Source organism: Sciurus vulgaris, assembly GCF_902686455.1.
Source record: "Sciurus vulgaris genome assembly, chromosome: 6".
In the NCBI taxonomy this organism is placed as follows: domain Eukaryota; kingdom Metazoa; phylum Chordata; class Mammalia; order Rodentia; family Sciuridae; genus Sciurus; species Sciurus vulgaris.
In genome coordinates, this window is record NC_136466.1 from 15,469,656 (window position 1) to 15,485,047 (window position 15,392).

Sequence of the window (15,392 nt, forward strand, 5' to 3'; positions counted from 1 at the left end):
TTTTAACTGGTTTTTTGGAACCCCAAGATTTTGCAAATTACATAAATCTATTAGGCCGTCACAGCAAGTTTACTTTCTAAAGAAGTGACAGGCTTGATTAGTAAGTATGCCCTTTATCTGTAAGGTTCTTATTTGTCTACCATTTCACAGCAAGCAATTCTGATGAATAGTGCAATTAACCTTTCTGTTATTAAAACAATTAATTGCAAAAATTAAAGACATGACAGGGACAAAATATTAATGCATAAATTATTAGGTTCAGAAATTATAATTATTAATCCATGTACAGTAATTGTGGCATAAACAATGAACAAATTGTATGCTAAAATTTATGATTAAATTTTTTGTTATTCATTTCTTTTACGAACAAAGGGGTGAATATTTTATATTGAGCATGTGGTTTAAGAGAGAAATGGTATTAGCTAAGTGCTATCAACATGCAAGATATGACAATAATGAATTAATACTAATTAGCTACTAAATATAAAAATCTATATGCAAATGGGTGTATTTTTTTCAAAATAAACATTGAGAATGTACAAAAATGATGCTATATTAATACATACCAAAAAAGCCAGGATGATTTTTTCTGGTTTTTGCCTTTTACTATAGTTTATAACTAGAAGGATTCATACACAGTATAATAAATTGACCATTTCTGATTTAGCACCAGATGATTTAAGCTAAGTTTCTAATTTTGTCTTTACTATATATATATAGAATTAATTTGCTTGAACATGAAGCTTGGGATAACAAAATAACACTTTCAAACTTTCTCATTCCATCAGTTTTATAATAAATGCCTAATAAATGAGAAAGAACACAAACATGAAAGTATTACATAAAAGAAAATTGCTGTTTTTATTTCACAAAAGTATTGCGTTCAGTGAAATGTTGTGTTCTACACTGACCAAAATGTTAAGCACATGTAACCCTTGAGCACTTGAAAAATGGTTTGCCTGACTGGGAACTGAACTTTTGATTCTAGTTAATTTTAATTAATTTAAATTTAAATATCTAAAGCTATTTATTTATCTGTTTGTTTTTTGGTCCTGGGGTCTGAACCCAGGAATACTTTGCCAATGAGTTACATACTCAGAATTTTTTATTTGAAACAGGGTCTCTTAAATTGCCCAGGTGGGCTTCCAACATTCAATCCTCCTGCCTCAGCCTCCCAAGTTGCTGGGATTACAGGCATGGGCAACCCTGCCCAGTTCTATGGCATGCTGTATTCATCTCAAACTCCTTAGACAAAAAATGGAAGTATGGAGTTTTGTTAGAGTAAAGTCACTTACTGATTATGATCCACAGGCCTGCCTTATTCATGTTTTCAAAAGTTGTGCATCAACTAACATGCTGCTCTTTATACCATTTGTGTTCTTTTTGCACCTGCAAGAACTTATTAAACCAAGCCAGTGTCAAAAATTCCTAAGTCTACTGGGCATGATGTTATTCCTATACTAAAGATTTTGCCTGCTATTCATTTGAACATGATGAAGATTTTTTCCATCCTAAAAATGTACTCTCAGGATTGGAAGTCTTAAAAGTGATCATATATATAAAACTCAATCCCATATAGGAGCTTCTTTATAATTCAACCTACAGCAAGAGAAATAACAATTTGCTATAGGACTATTCAAATACTCTACAAGCCAGTCATGTCAAATTTTGATACTGTTCAAAATGATATGGCAATTTTGCAGTAATAGTGCTTGATGATTTGTTTTGTGAAAGGAAAATAGGATGAAAGAGCATTTTGAGTATGTGACTAGAAATATAATAGGCTTTTATAAATAACATTTTCAGTAGGTAAAAGACCTAAAGTATTGCTGGAATATCCACTAGGTGGGTAGGTATGTAGGTAGGTAGGTAGATGATAGATAGGCAGGCAGTCAGGTGGTAAGTTGTTTTTTCATTGACTCTCTGAGAGAAAAATTTATATTTTATACAGAGTAGTCTGACTTGTTAGAATTAGTTGATGAAAATATTTGATAACTTAACTCAACATTTTTAATCTAGTTAGAGATAAATGTTCAACACTTGCATTGATTGACAAGATGGACCTTTTGAGATGATTTTCAATTTTACTCATTTTTTTGTTATTTGTACAGTAGCCAATGTGCAAAATATATACAGCAATTCATCAAGAAAATCAAGAACATCTAGATTAATAAAAGAGAATATTCAACAGTCACCAAGGGTTATATATGCAAATGATAATATTTCATTTCAGACAGGAATTATTAATTTACTTCTGATGGCCTTTTTGATGTGTGATCAAAAGCAGTTGTTATTCAGTGCTTTTAATTCCGGTGAAGTTTTGGTGAAGGGGGAGGAGAGACAGGTGGAATGTATGGTTCCTGGGGCTCTTTATTCAATGATGTGACTCAAACACAGAACAACTTTGATCTGTCTGACGTGGTGAAACTATACACTGAAAAAGAATATTTGTTATTTTCTTTTAAGTGGAACATATTAATAATATGCTTTTAAATCTGACAGGTTAAGAATAAATGAATTGCATCACATTTTTCCTTCTCTAATTATCAAAGAATAAAGGAAAATAAAATTCACATTTCATTATAAAAATAATCAACATTATTCTACCGTTAAAATTCTATTTAGATTAAGGTTTTATTCTAGCATTATACTGATTCAGAAATAAGATCAAATCACTCAAGATCATAAAAAGTATCTATCTTCTTGTCAGTAATAATTCCTTCTAGTTTCCTTTCCTGTAGTGCAACTTTATCAAATACCACTATTTATTCCTAAGAGAAAACTTTCTTCCATAGTGAAACTAATTTTTTTTTCCAGAAATCACTCACATGTGAGCTCATTGTTCTTCAGAAAGTGAAACTAATCATAGTAAAACTAACACCGATCTGCCTGTCACTTTCATGGCACCTTCAATGAGAAATGAAGCAAAGTTTGAAGCAGAATATATCTATCATACTGCTAAACATACTGTGCTAGTCAACGTTGTTCAACAAAATTAAATCTACAAGGTATATATATATATATATATAGTGAGAGAGAGAGTGAGAGAGAGAGAGATTTTAAAGAACTAGATTGTGTGTGCGGTGGCCCATGCCTGTAATTCCAGTAACTTGGGAGGCCGAGGCAGGAGAATCTCAAGTTTAAGAACAGTCTGGGCAATTTAGTGAGAACTTGTCACAAAATAAAATAAAATAAACACTGAAGATATAACTCAGTGTAATTCAGTAGTAGAGTGCCCCTGGGTTCAATTCCCAGTTCTTCCTAAATAATTAAATAAATAAATAAATCAATAAATAAATATCAGGTGTAAGCTATTGCAGAGGCTGAGCACATCCAAAAGATCAGGTTGGACCTGGAAGGTGAAGACCCAGGCATGAGCTATTGATCAAGTACAAAGGCAATCTATTGGCAGAATTCCCTCCTGTTCCAAGGAGTCAGTTAGCTTTCTCCTAAGAGCTCCAAGGATGGGATAAGGACCAGCCACAGGATGGAGGACAGTCAGCCTTACCCCACTTCCACTCATTTAAATGTCAACCTCATTTTTAAATACTTACACAGAAATACCAAGACTAAGATTTGAAAAATATCTAAGTACGGTGGCCTATCCAAATTGACACATAAAATTGGCCATCACACATCTACAACATTTGAACTTAACTAAATCAGAAAGTGGGAAAATTGCTAAAAGTTGTTCATGTTACTTAAAAAGTTTGAGTTTTGAAAATGCCTTTGTTTTAGTTAAAATAAATGTAAAAACCTCGAGTTTCTATCAAGATATTATTTTCTCAAGTACATGAAGAATTACTAATGCTTGCATTTTATAGTTTAGCTATGAAGGATCCCCCCCCCCAAAGTTCATTGGAGAGAAAATGAATACTGTTCAGAGGTGAAATAATTAGGTTATGCTAGATGTAACCTGATCAATGACTTGACTCACCAGTATGGATTAACTGGGCAGTAACTATCAGCAGGTAGGCTGTGACTGGAGGAGGTGGGTGCCTGTGGGTGTGCCTTTGGGGTACGTATCTTGTCCCTGTTGAGCAGAGCTCTCTCTGCTTTGTGACTGCCATGCCCTCAAATACTTTCCTCACCCCATACCCTTCTGCATCAACTCAGGCACAAACAATGGAGTTAAACGTCTATGAACTGAGACAGCTGAAACTGTGAGCCCCAAATAAACTTTCCCTCCTTTAAAATTATTCCTATCAGGTCCTTTGATCACAGTGAGAAAAGCAGAGTAAAACATCCCATCGCCTTTCCTTATACTCAATGTGGTTTGCAACATGTTTACTAATCAAATAAAGTGATAGATCAACATTTCCAACATGGATCCTACCTTTTCAATTTAACTTAATATGGTTAGATCCCAGGATATTTTACAGAACTTCACTCTATTGGCAAAGTTTGTCAGGATTGATAAAGATTTGATTTTGATGTACTAGATTTGCATCTAAAATAAAGGATCAGATATTGTCCCACTATCATTCTAACTAAAATTTAATACTAAATTTCTCAAAAATCATCCAAGAGTCTTATAAATATGCTTCCTCATTGCATCACAGTTCTAACACTTTATCATCTTCTTACAAAGGAAATGTCAATCATATATATTTATTCATGTAATTTTAGTTTGTAGTTTCACTAATAGGAAAAATCACACTAAAGATTTCAAAGAATGTCACTCATTACAGGCAATAGTGAAGAAGTATGTCATGATTAACATTCTACAAATATGTAATCTTGTTACTTTTTGAAATGCTATAGGACTATGCCCTTTTCTAAAATACAGTTTACTAGAGCATGGCAGAAAGCAGGCAGGAGGCCAAAAACTGGATCAGGCAATTACATAATGTAAGTTATTTTTCTCATTTTTAAAACAAAAATTTCGTTGACTTCTAATCTGATCTTTATCATAATATGCCATGCCCAACACCCCCGTGGACAAAGAAAATTTAATAGTCATGCTTTACTGCATCCTTCTATTTAATTGTTTTTCCTTGAATAGTTTCAAAAATTTAATTTATATGATTTTTCTAACTGTTAACTGAAAGGAATTAAAGTTTATTTCTTATATTTCTCTTTATAACTTCTTAAACATTATTGAGTACAGTAGTTTTAGCAAATGTTACATAGCTTAAATTATTTCTATATATATTGTATTTATTGCACATCCCTCCAATTTGGAGTTTTCATTTAGGATTTGTGGAGATTATTTATCTGATTTTATGAAAACATCCATATTGCTTATAAAATTCGCATTTTCTTCTTCCACTTGTCAAAACTGAAATACTTGGACATTGTGAACTCTGGAATTTCACTTGTAACTAGAATAGCCTCATTTAAAGACTCTACTGTGCTAAGTCAGTCATATCTGGAGCTCAATTAATTTAAAAGGCAAGTTTTATTAAAGCTCTCCCTGTTTTATTAAATTTTGAGAAGTATTCTCAACAAGCTTCAAATGTTACTTTTTCTTAAATATTTACTTAGTTTAGTATTTAAATTGCCTTGTTCCAATTTTCTCAGACTTTAGGACAATTTCCATTTCATCTCAGAAAAAAAGTTAGGTTCTCCTATATAGTATGCAATGACTGACTAGATTATGAAGGTACTGCTACCTGTATTAATAGTGTTATGGTTCGGATGTGAGGTGTCCCTGAAAAACTCACATGTGAGACAATGCAGGAAGGTTCAGAGGAAAAATGACTGGTTGTGAGAGTCTTAACCCAATCAATGAATTAATCCCTGATGGGATTAATTAAAGTGGTGGGGTGTGGCTGGAGAAGCTTAGAATTGGGCCGTGGCTTTGGGGTATATATTTTGTATCTTGAGAGTAGAATCTCCCTCTCTTCTTCCTAATGATGCAATCTGCTTCCTTCTGCCACACTCTTCTGCCATGATGTTCTGCCTCACGTGCAGCCCCAAGTAATGGAGCTGGCCTTTTATGGACTAAGACTTCTGATATCGCGAACCCTCAAATAAACCTTTCCTCCTCTATAATTGTGCTCATCAGATCATTTAGTCACAGCAACAAAAAAAGCTGACTAAAACAAATACAGTAGGTTATCTGTAATTAATAAACTTGTTAAACATAAAATCAGGTTCTCCCTTATGATCTATATTTTATTCATGTGTTTAATCCCTAATAAATATAATCAATATAAAAATATCATCAATCAATATTTACAGAATTATATATTATACATACATGCATATGCATATGCATTATACATACATGTATAAAATATGTATAATACACATGTTTATAGAACATACTGTATAAAGTAATGGATGGAAAATTAAAATATGCTCATCCTTATTCATTCCTTTCGTTAATAAAATACATATTAAACATCCTTCATGAGCTAGTGACAAAAGCATGTACTAGAGTTAAAATCTTGGAACTGCTTTCATGGGTTTGGGAAAATACCCAGTATATACTTCAAATAAAAATCTTAAGTACCAGAGTCAGATCAAATCAGAAAAATAAAAAAAAAAAAGTATAAAAAATAAAAGCAAATGTAACCATAAAGTTGTTTGGAAACAGTTTAGAAATACAAGACTAAAAAAATGTAATCAAGCAATAATCTAATGAAATGTTATTGTATTTAATTTTCATTCTCTGGAAGGAGGGAAAGCACAGCTGTGTCATGTCTTCCGGCTTCTCTACATGTGTGTACAATATCTACCTTACATGGTTTCTCCCTAAAACATATAATTCATCATGCTAAATGATGCTTGCCAGTAAATTGCTTTTGCTTTTGGTGGGTTGTTTTGCAACTACTAGCAGAAGTGCCAATGACTGTTATTTCTATTTGGTCATCTTTGAATGCTTATCCTAATCTTCTCTGCCTGTGGTAATGATGAGAGGTTATTTTACTGTTGAGGAGCTTGTACTGGAAACTATACATCCCAGAATTCCCTTCTGTAGTTAGTTCCAAGTCTGAGGGTTGACCATGTGAAGCTGCAAGTAACTTGCAACATGGTAGAGGAACAGCAGACATGATGTTGGGGGTCAGAGGTGGTAATGCCAGCAGGTTCTAATTTGTCTCAGCATTTCTTGCTCTATGCCTAGTTCTTACCAAATGTAGGACCTATGGACCAATAGCAACCCACCATCCCCACAGCACGATTATGAACTTGAGTCAGTAGCAGCTCTGAAGGCCAGCAACCTTCCCTAGATTTCCTGGAGTCATAAAGCAAGGAAAGGATTGAAATAAGGATGTAAAAATAGTTGAATTCTCCCTGGGCCTTACTTAAAGCAGAGAAGAAGATTCTTCTTTAAGATTATTAGTCAGAATTTAGGGAAAGTAGCTGAGAGAATACAAGTCCAAATGAAAGATCTACTTAAATGAGGAAGTCTCTGAATAAAAGCAAGACCACATTTGGGTTTATGCTGAGCCCTAGGCTAGGGACTCACAGTATGATCCTAACAAGGAAGGAAATGCACAGAAGGATTAGGTATACACAGCTCACCAAGACCAGATTTTTGCCTTTTCAGTGCAATGAACAACTTAGTTTTAATATAGAACAGTTATTAATTAGAGGCATAAGATTTAAGAACCTTAGAGTTCTATCTTGAATATGACTAAATAACCCAGTATAGTCTCCAGTAGCACTGGGCAAACTTTACAATCACTCAGCCAGAGAGAGGCAGAGGGGTAGGAAGGCTTTAGGAGCCGTTGATGAATAGATATTTTATTGTACATTCACTCTGTGTGAAGGGTTGGATTTGCTAAGGAGGCTGCTTAAAAACAATGCCTCTATTTTGCACACAAGTCTTTACAATTACTTAAAAATCCAGTGCGAATGTAACAATAACAATAAAAGGTGATAATAACAAGATGGAGGAAATCTTTTTGGATACTTGGCATTTGATTTATCATGCAAATACAATTATCCAGAGTCAATAATTCCTAAAAGGGATTTACTTGATTTTTTTGTGTGTGTCTATTTTCCTCTTTAATATGCTTCAAGATAATTTGTTAGTCTATTCATTGTTTTCCACAGGAATATTAACAAGACAGGTGGGCTTCAAATCTTTTGTCTAGGAGGCTGATGTCTTGGTAAATTTTCTTTTTTCTTTCTTTTTTTAATTAAAAATCATAAATTTACATAGGGCAATGTTGTTTGATTCATTCTGTTATATTTTTCCCTTTCCCCCATCCCTCCCACCCCTCTTTTCCCTCTATACAGTCCTTTCTTTCTCCATTCTTACCACCCTCCTTATCCCTAACCCTAAACCTAACCCTAACCCTAACGCTAACCCCTCCTGCCCCCCATTATATGTCCTCATCCACTTATCAGCGAGATCATTCGTCCTTTGGTTTTTTGAGATTGGCTTATCTCACTTAGCATGATATCCTCCAATTTTATCCATTTGCCTGCAAATGCCATAATTTTATCATTCTTCATGGCAGAGTAATATTCCATTGTATATATATACCACAGTTTCTTTATCCATTCATCAACTGAAGGGCATCTAGGTTGGTTCCACAATCTGGCTATGGTGAATTGAGCAGCTATGAACATTGATGTGGCTGTATCTCTGTAGTATGCTGATTTTAAGTCCTTTGGGTATAGGCCAAGGAGTGGGATAGCTGGGTCAAATGGTGGTTCTATTCCAAACTTTCTGAGGAATCTCCATATTGCTTTCCAGAGTGGCTGCACTAATTTGCAACCCTACCAACAATGTATGAGTGTACCTTTTTCCCCACATCCTCGCCAACACCTATTGTTGCTTGTGTTCTTGATAAATGCCATTCTATTTAGGGTGAGATGAAATCTTAGGGTAGTTTTGATTTGCATTTCTCTTATTACTAGAGATGTTGAACATTTTTCCATATGTTTGTTGATTGCTTGTACATCTTCTTCGGTGAAGTGTCTGTTCATTTCCTTAGCCAATTTGTTGATTGGATTATTTGTATTCTTGGTGTAGAGTTTTTTGAGTTCTTTATAGATTCTGGAAATTAGCGCTCTATCTGAAGTATGAGTGGCAAAGATACTCTCCCACTCTGTAGGCTCTCTCTTCACATTACTGATAGTTTCCTTTGCTGAGAGAAAGCTTTTTAGTTTGAATCTATCCCAGTTGTTGATTCTTGCTTTTATTTCTTGGGCTATGGGAGTCCCGTTAGGAAGTCTGATCCTAAGCCAACAAGTTGAAGGTTTGGGAAAGTTTGCGAAAAAAAAATTTAAGATAAAATATTTATGCTTTACAAATGATAATTGTTTTATCTGTATGTTATAAATTCAAAAAGTGAGACATGGATTTCAGTACTTTACATTCTATGGTTCTTTCTAAATTGAGTATTTAAGTGCTATAGAAGTAACGTGTCATAAAATGACAGTCAACATTATCAGAATTATTAGATGTTTTATCTATTTCATCAACCTTTGGAATATTGGTAAATTCCATTGTGGAAAGTTAAATCTTGGTCATAATTCCTCAGACACCTGTAGCAATGCTATGAAGTCTTACCCTTGGAATGTTCCATGGTAGATAAATTATCACTTTCCATCCATTAAACTCTGGGAACATCCACATGAATTTCTTTGAAGAGTGGGGTATTAATAGATCTGATACAATGACACTTCAATGTGTGCCTCATATGATTGAGCTTGTGTCTTGCTTACTTCCTGTTAATAAGGAAAGAAGATGTCCCAGATGGCTTGTTCATCAATACAGGATGAGAAATTTGAATCTAGTCTGTACTGGGCCAAAGTGAGGTAACTGTGTTAAACAACAGTGAAATGTGAATCAGTAGCATAGTGGGGTTATGGGTTTCTTTGAGTTGCCTTTAATAAATGATCAAGTAACTTGTAGAACAATATCAGGTGTGCTAACTCTGAGACTAAACAGGGGGAAATAAAGGGAATTGATTAAGAAATGCAGCAAGGAAGAAAGATCAAGGTAGCTAATTCCTGACAGGGTCTATTGGGGTCATTAAAAAGTTAGTATTTATGATGTTAAGTTTCTCAATATATTTGAAATCGGAAATTTCGTGGATAATACAGGTAAACCACGATGACATATACATGGTCATTGACCCCAGCACCTACACTAACATAGGATTGACTTGTTAACTATAAACTGTTCAGAGAACAGGATGTCCGCCATGACATTTCCAGAGAAGATGAACTAGGGTCAAAAATTCCCCAACCTAATGGGAAGGAAGAGTTGAACATCTGATTGTTAAAGACTATAGAGAGTGGAACCCAGTTCCAATAAACATTAAACAGCAATAAATTTGGAAAGAGCATTGCTTCCTTTATCATTTTCTGTTTGGAGACCTCCCTCTCTCTCTCTCTCTCTCTCTCTCTCTCTCTCTCTCTCTCTCTCTCTCTCGTGCCCTTTGCTTGAGCCTGACTTTCACTCTCGCCCTTATCCCACTTCTTCTGTTTAAACCTACACCACATGATAATACCTAGAACAGGTTCCTGACACATTTGATCTCATTTTGCCTTCCCTATAAGGCCATGTGGATCTAAAACCTTTCCTTACTTGCTACTACTACTTTTTATACTTGGTTTTTGGGGTGAGTGTCCTGACCTGGTTTTTTTTTTTTGGACCCCAGGAATCAGGTCTCAGGCCTAGGACTCGAGTTGTAAAAGGTTTGCATTAAGCTCCCATAGTGACTTTACTCTGTCAGTACAAATTCTGAATCACCCGTCTCACCTGACCATTCTTATATGCTATATATCTAAAATTCCTGCTGCTTACAAAGCTTCCTCTAGAACTCAATTTATTTCAAATCCAAAAACCGTTTCCCTGGAAACATCCTTGCATTGGGTATCTCGGGTATCTTTTGTTACTATCTGTTTGGTTTTCCAGCCTTGAAGCATTGTATTATCTTTTTTTTTTTTTTTTTAATTCCTCTCATCTGCATCTACCCTGTAGCAAAATCTCACTGATATGATGAACTTTGTAGGCAATGCGATGTCTGCAGAAAAGAAATTTGAATGGAGGAAAAGAAGACGAGAGGAAGAACAGAGATCTGTATTTAAGGAATGGCAGTATGCCCCAAGGAGAAGTGGGGAGGAACACTTGTTAGGTAAAGGAAAGGGTGTCCACATAAATGAGATTAAAATCTACTTGGAAACCTTGACATCTATCATTTTCTACATGAGTTCTAAAAGGCAGAATGGTTGCCAAGTGTTCATATTTTTGCATATTTTTTCTTTGTGACTTCCTACCCAGGTGAATTAGAATTCCCTTGCGTAAAACACAAAAAAAATCAAAATGAAAAACAAACAATAAATCTTCAGTTAGGTATCCATTATAGCAACTCTATAAACACAAATGATAAGAATAGGGAGAACTGCTTGCTTTTTCAGTTTCAGGTACAAATCAAACATGGAATCTAAGAAGTTTTAAATTCACTATGGCAATGCCAAAGCCTCTAGCATGATCTATGTGGAATATTAACTAAGGAGATGAGACTCAGTTAATATGTAGGAGTATGAGCATTTTCACCTTCTCTTATCCACTAATGTCAAAAGCATATGAGGGACAACTTCCTGTGTTGGAAGTTGATTCTAAATTTAGTATTGTGACATGACAGAAAGAATCATCTCCAAATACCCTTAAATATTTTCTATGGATTGCTTGAGCAATCATCTCACAAGGACCAGAACTTTGTTCCATCTCCGCAGAGAAAACCAGCAGCCTATTTCTCAGCAGAGAAGGGAAAACTTTTCAGAGATCTCACCTAAGCTGAGTCTCTAATCCCAGGTAGGTGACTCACAAAATAATCTCTTTGTTCCCCACTAACTAGGCATCTCTCATGCATACCTTAATTGAAAGGGGAAGAACAGGAAGTCAGATGCCCTTCCCTGGAACTTATGCTCACAGCCTTCCCTGCAGAGCATGGCTGTATTGCCACCAGCTCCCTGCAGCTGATGAATCCTGGTGGGACTCCTGTTTGCTAACATCTCCTATACTAGCCTTGTAATCTATTCTGAGTTATTTCCCTAATTCCTGTTCTGTCACATGTCACATCAAGGAGGAACCCGACTTTGCACAAAGAATGCAGTTTTTGAATCATAAAAATCTGTTTGGAAAGTTTCCATTTGCTGAGTCAGACCTGGTCTTGGATTGTAGCTTGACTCCAACGGAATGGGGAAATGTCGTGAGGATAATTAGACTTTGCAAGCTGCCTAGCAAATTGGCCTTTACCTCCAGTTTTAATTTATATTCAGGCAGACCCTTAGGCACTGTGACTATGGAAGAGTGGCAGCTTGAAGAGGAGCACCCACAAGTGACTGGTAACATGCCCCATACAAGCTTGCAAAGTGACAGACTCAGCAAAGTCTTCTCAGCTCTGATTCATCACACAGCAACACTCAGAAATTTCCCTTGCAAGAGAATCAGAGATTCTGCAAGAAAAGAGGTTTTTAAGGTTAAAGGAAAGATTCTTTGATATTTCCAAGGACACTCCCTGTGCTGTGCCCAAGACACACCAATTTCACAAGCTTTCTCTTGGTGATAATAAAGCAGAAACCTACACAAAACCAGAACTGAGGACTCCTTCATCTGCATTGCTTGGCTGTCTTCATAAGCCTTTTCTGAGTGGTTTTGAATGGAAAATACCTCTTGCTATGATAGACCATAATAGATTCTTGGTTTTATTATAGGGAGTGAGTTCAGTCTTTTCTGGCCTTGCTACTATTCCTTGAATAATTTCATCTCAATATGTTCTTTGTTGACTCTAGAGGCAGTGACAAATTTCAGATTTGGTAGCAAAACCTATAGCTCTTTACTATACTTCATTCTGTAGTAAATGTTTCCCTTACAGTAACAGAAAACTTTTCAAACTGTGAACAATCCACTGGGTAATATCTAATATACAAAATGATAAGCTACAGGAGAGGCACATATTGCAGAAAGCTTTCCCTGTATGTATCTGCTTCCAGAGGTAAGTCTATTCTAAGAGTTGCTTAAGGTGGAGATAAGGACAGTCTAAAACTTTTAAACTTCACATTTGTGTAATGCAATAAAATGATTTTAAATTACTAACACCCTGCTGAGGAATGATCAATCACTGCTAACCTGCCTACAACTTGGTAAATTATGAATCTGAAGAGATTACAACTGTCATCTTCATCTCTCGCACTGGCAAGAGATTCATATTTCAAAGCCAGGCTATCTTTGCATACAATTTGGTGTTATAGTGTTATATTGTCCTGCCACCTACTAATCATGATTTGGAAAGATGATGAGGCATCCATAGGAAAAAAAAAATACATTTTCTTCTTATCACAGCAACACAGTTCACTTTAGCAGAGTTAAGGTAGCATTTGTATTTCCATTATAAATTCCTGATTTCAAGGGGTTATACATGTTTTCAAAGTTCACAGGGAGAAGAAATTTATCATAAACAGTACATTCTGAGAAATTTAATAAAATTATAGTAAAAATCTTAAATCTGGAGTTTTGGCTTCTAAATATGCTACTGTTGGTGAAAATCCTACACATTTTTATTTCCATCTGACAAATGGTATTGTTTCCTGCATAGGAAAATTTTTAAGTAATGTTTTGAAATGTGGCCTTGCAGTAAATTAAACAGAATTTTAGTCAAAGTCAAATCTTCTCTTTTTCTATGTTGCATGGACAAAATGCATAATCTAGTTGTGAATAATCAAAGAACCATATCCTCTTGGCCAGCTGTATCATTCTGGGTGAGTCCGTCATCTGTGCTGGCCAATCAGAAGGATGCCAAGGATTAGAGGGATGAATCTAAGAAGGTGCACATTAATTCTTGGTAGACATGAACCTCAGAGAACTGATGTTCAAGCTCCTGCAGACATCTTTCTACTCTGACAAGACAGTCTAGAACTAACAGTTATGACAATGTGGACCAGCACAAGATGAGATAGATGCCATAAAAAAATAAAATAAAATAACTTAGCCCTAATGAAATCATTCCATCCTCAAATGCTGTTACTGTCATTCTCTGAATTCAGTTTTATGAAGGACATTTTTAGATATGTGTGCTAGTACACTTGAATTAAATTCTCTCCTGGCTTCTTGTTTCTGACTCTCTCTCAACCAGTTGGATTTCAATTTTTCTATGACTTAAATCTAAAAGCCTATTAATTGATACAGTCTCCAAATACATCACTTCCAACTAGGTTCTGGGCTCTCTAATCAACTTCGCACTTTCTTCTTACCAGACTAATCTTCTAGTAGCATCTTTCATTGTATCATCTTCTTTAAAAACACGTGGAAAGAATACCATACTCAACAATATCCACAGCATCCAGTCTACTGTCAGATTCTAAAGTCTTCCTTTGTGCTCCTCAATATGCAAGGTCCTCTCCCTCTTGCGCACATACACACATCCCAGATAGAAGACTGTTACTTCCTCTGGCTTCCTCTACCATGTCTCTGTTATATTTTGCATTGCTGAAATGACCACCTTGCTATTCTCAAATTTAGTGAGAGATTATACTTCATTTATATATGATAAATCAAAATGTATAAATGCATTCTGTCACATACAACAAATTAAAACAAATTAAAAAAATTTTAAATGCTAACACACACACAAAAGAAACATATAATCTCGCAAGTCTTTTGCAACTACTACAAATTTCATTTGTCTTCTCTAATTGTTCTTCAGTTGTCTATATTCAGTGAATAGCTTGGCATCAAGCTTTTGTTCAACTTTCTAGAAAATGACTTTCAAAAGTAGTGACCAAGATCCAAGATGGCGGACTAGAGGGAGGCTGTGTTCCTTGTCACTCTGTAACTTCGGTTTCAAGCAGAGGATATCTGTTTCTTGATTGCTCACTGTCAGGCGCCTATCATCCACCATTTGCCTGCCTCTAGCCTGTCCATCACCTGCCTTACACCTATCCATCACCCAATGCACGAGATTCACCTCCCAATAGCAGCAAGCTGATCGCGGACCGCCAGTGGAGCACCAACTGCCTGCTGTTGCCTGGAAGTTCACTGTTACAGTACCTACAGGTTTGATTACATGTGGCTGCTGCCATTTTGAGACAATAGCCAGGCCCCATAGGACCACTGGCCAGACTGACTGAGCCCCATCTCCAGGATCCCTCAGCCTGACTGATCACTCCCTGCCTCTGGGACCCTCACATCGACTGAATGCTCCCTGCCACCAGGACCCCCAGACCAACTGATTGCGCCCTATCACCGGGACCCCAGGCCGAATGCACCTGGCCTTCACGATCCTGCAACCACACCAAACACACCTGAACTCCAGGACCCCTGCCTGACCAACTGCACCCCACCTCCAGGACCTCCAGCTGACCAGGTCCACACTCTGAGATGCAGCTCCCCATTGTGCCAACATATTTGGAAGCCAGAACAGCCATCTTGGATCATCCTGGAAGCCATATCTCCGATCTTTAGGTGAGACAAATCCCAT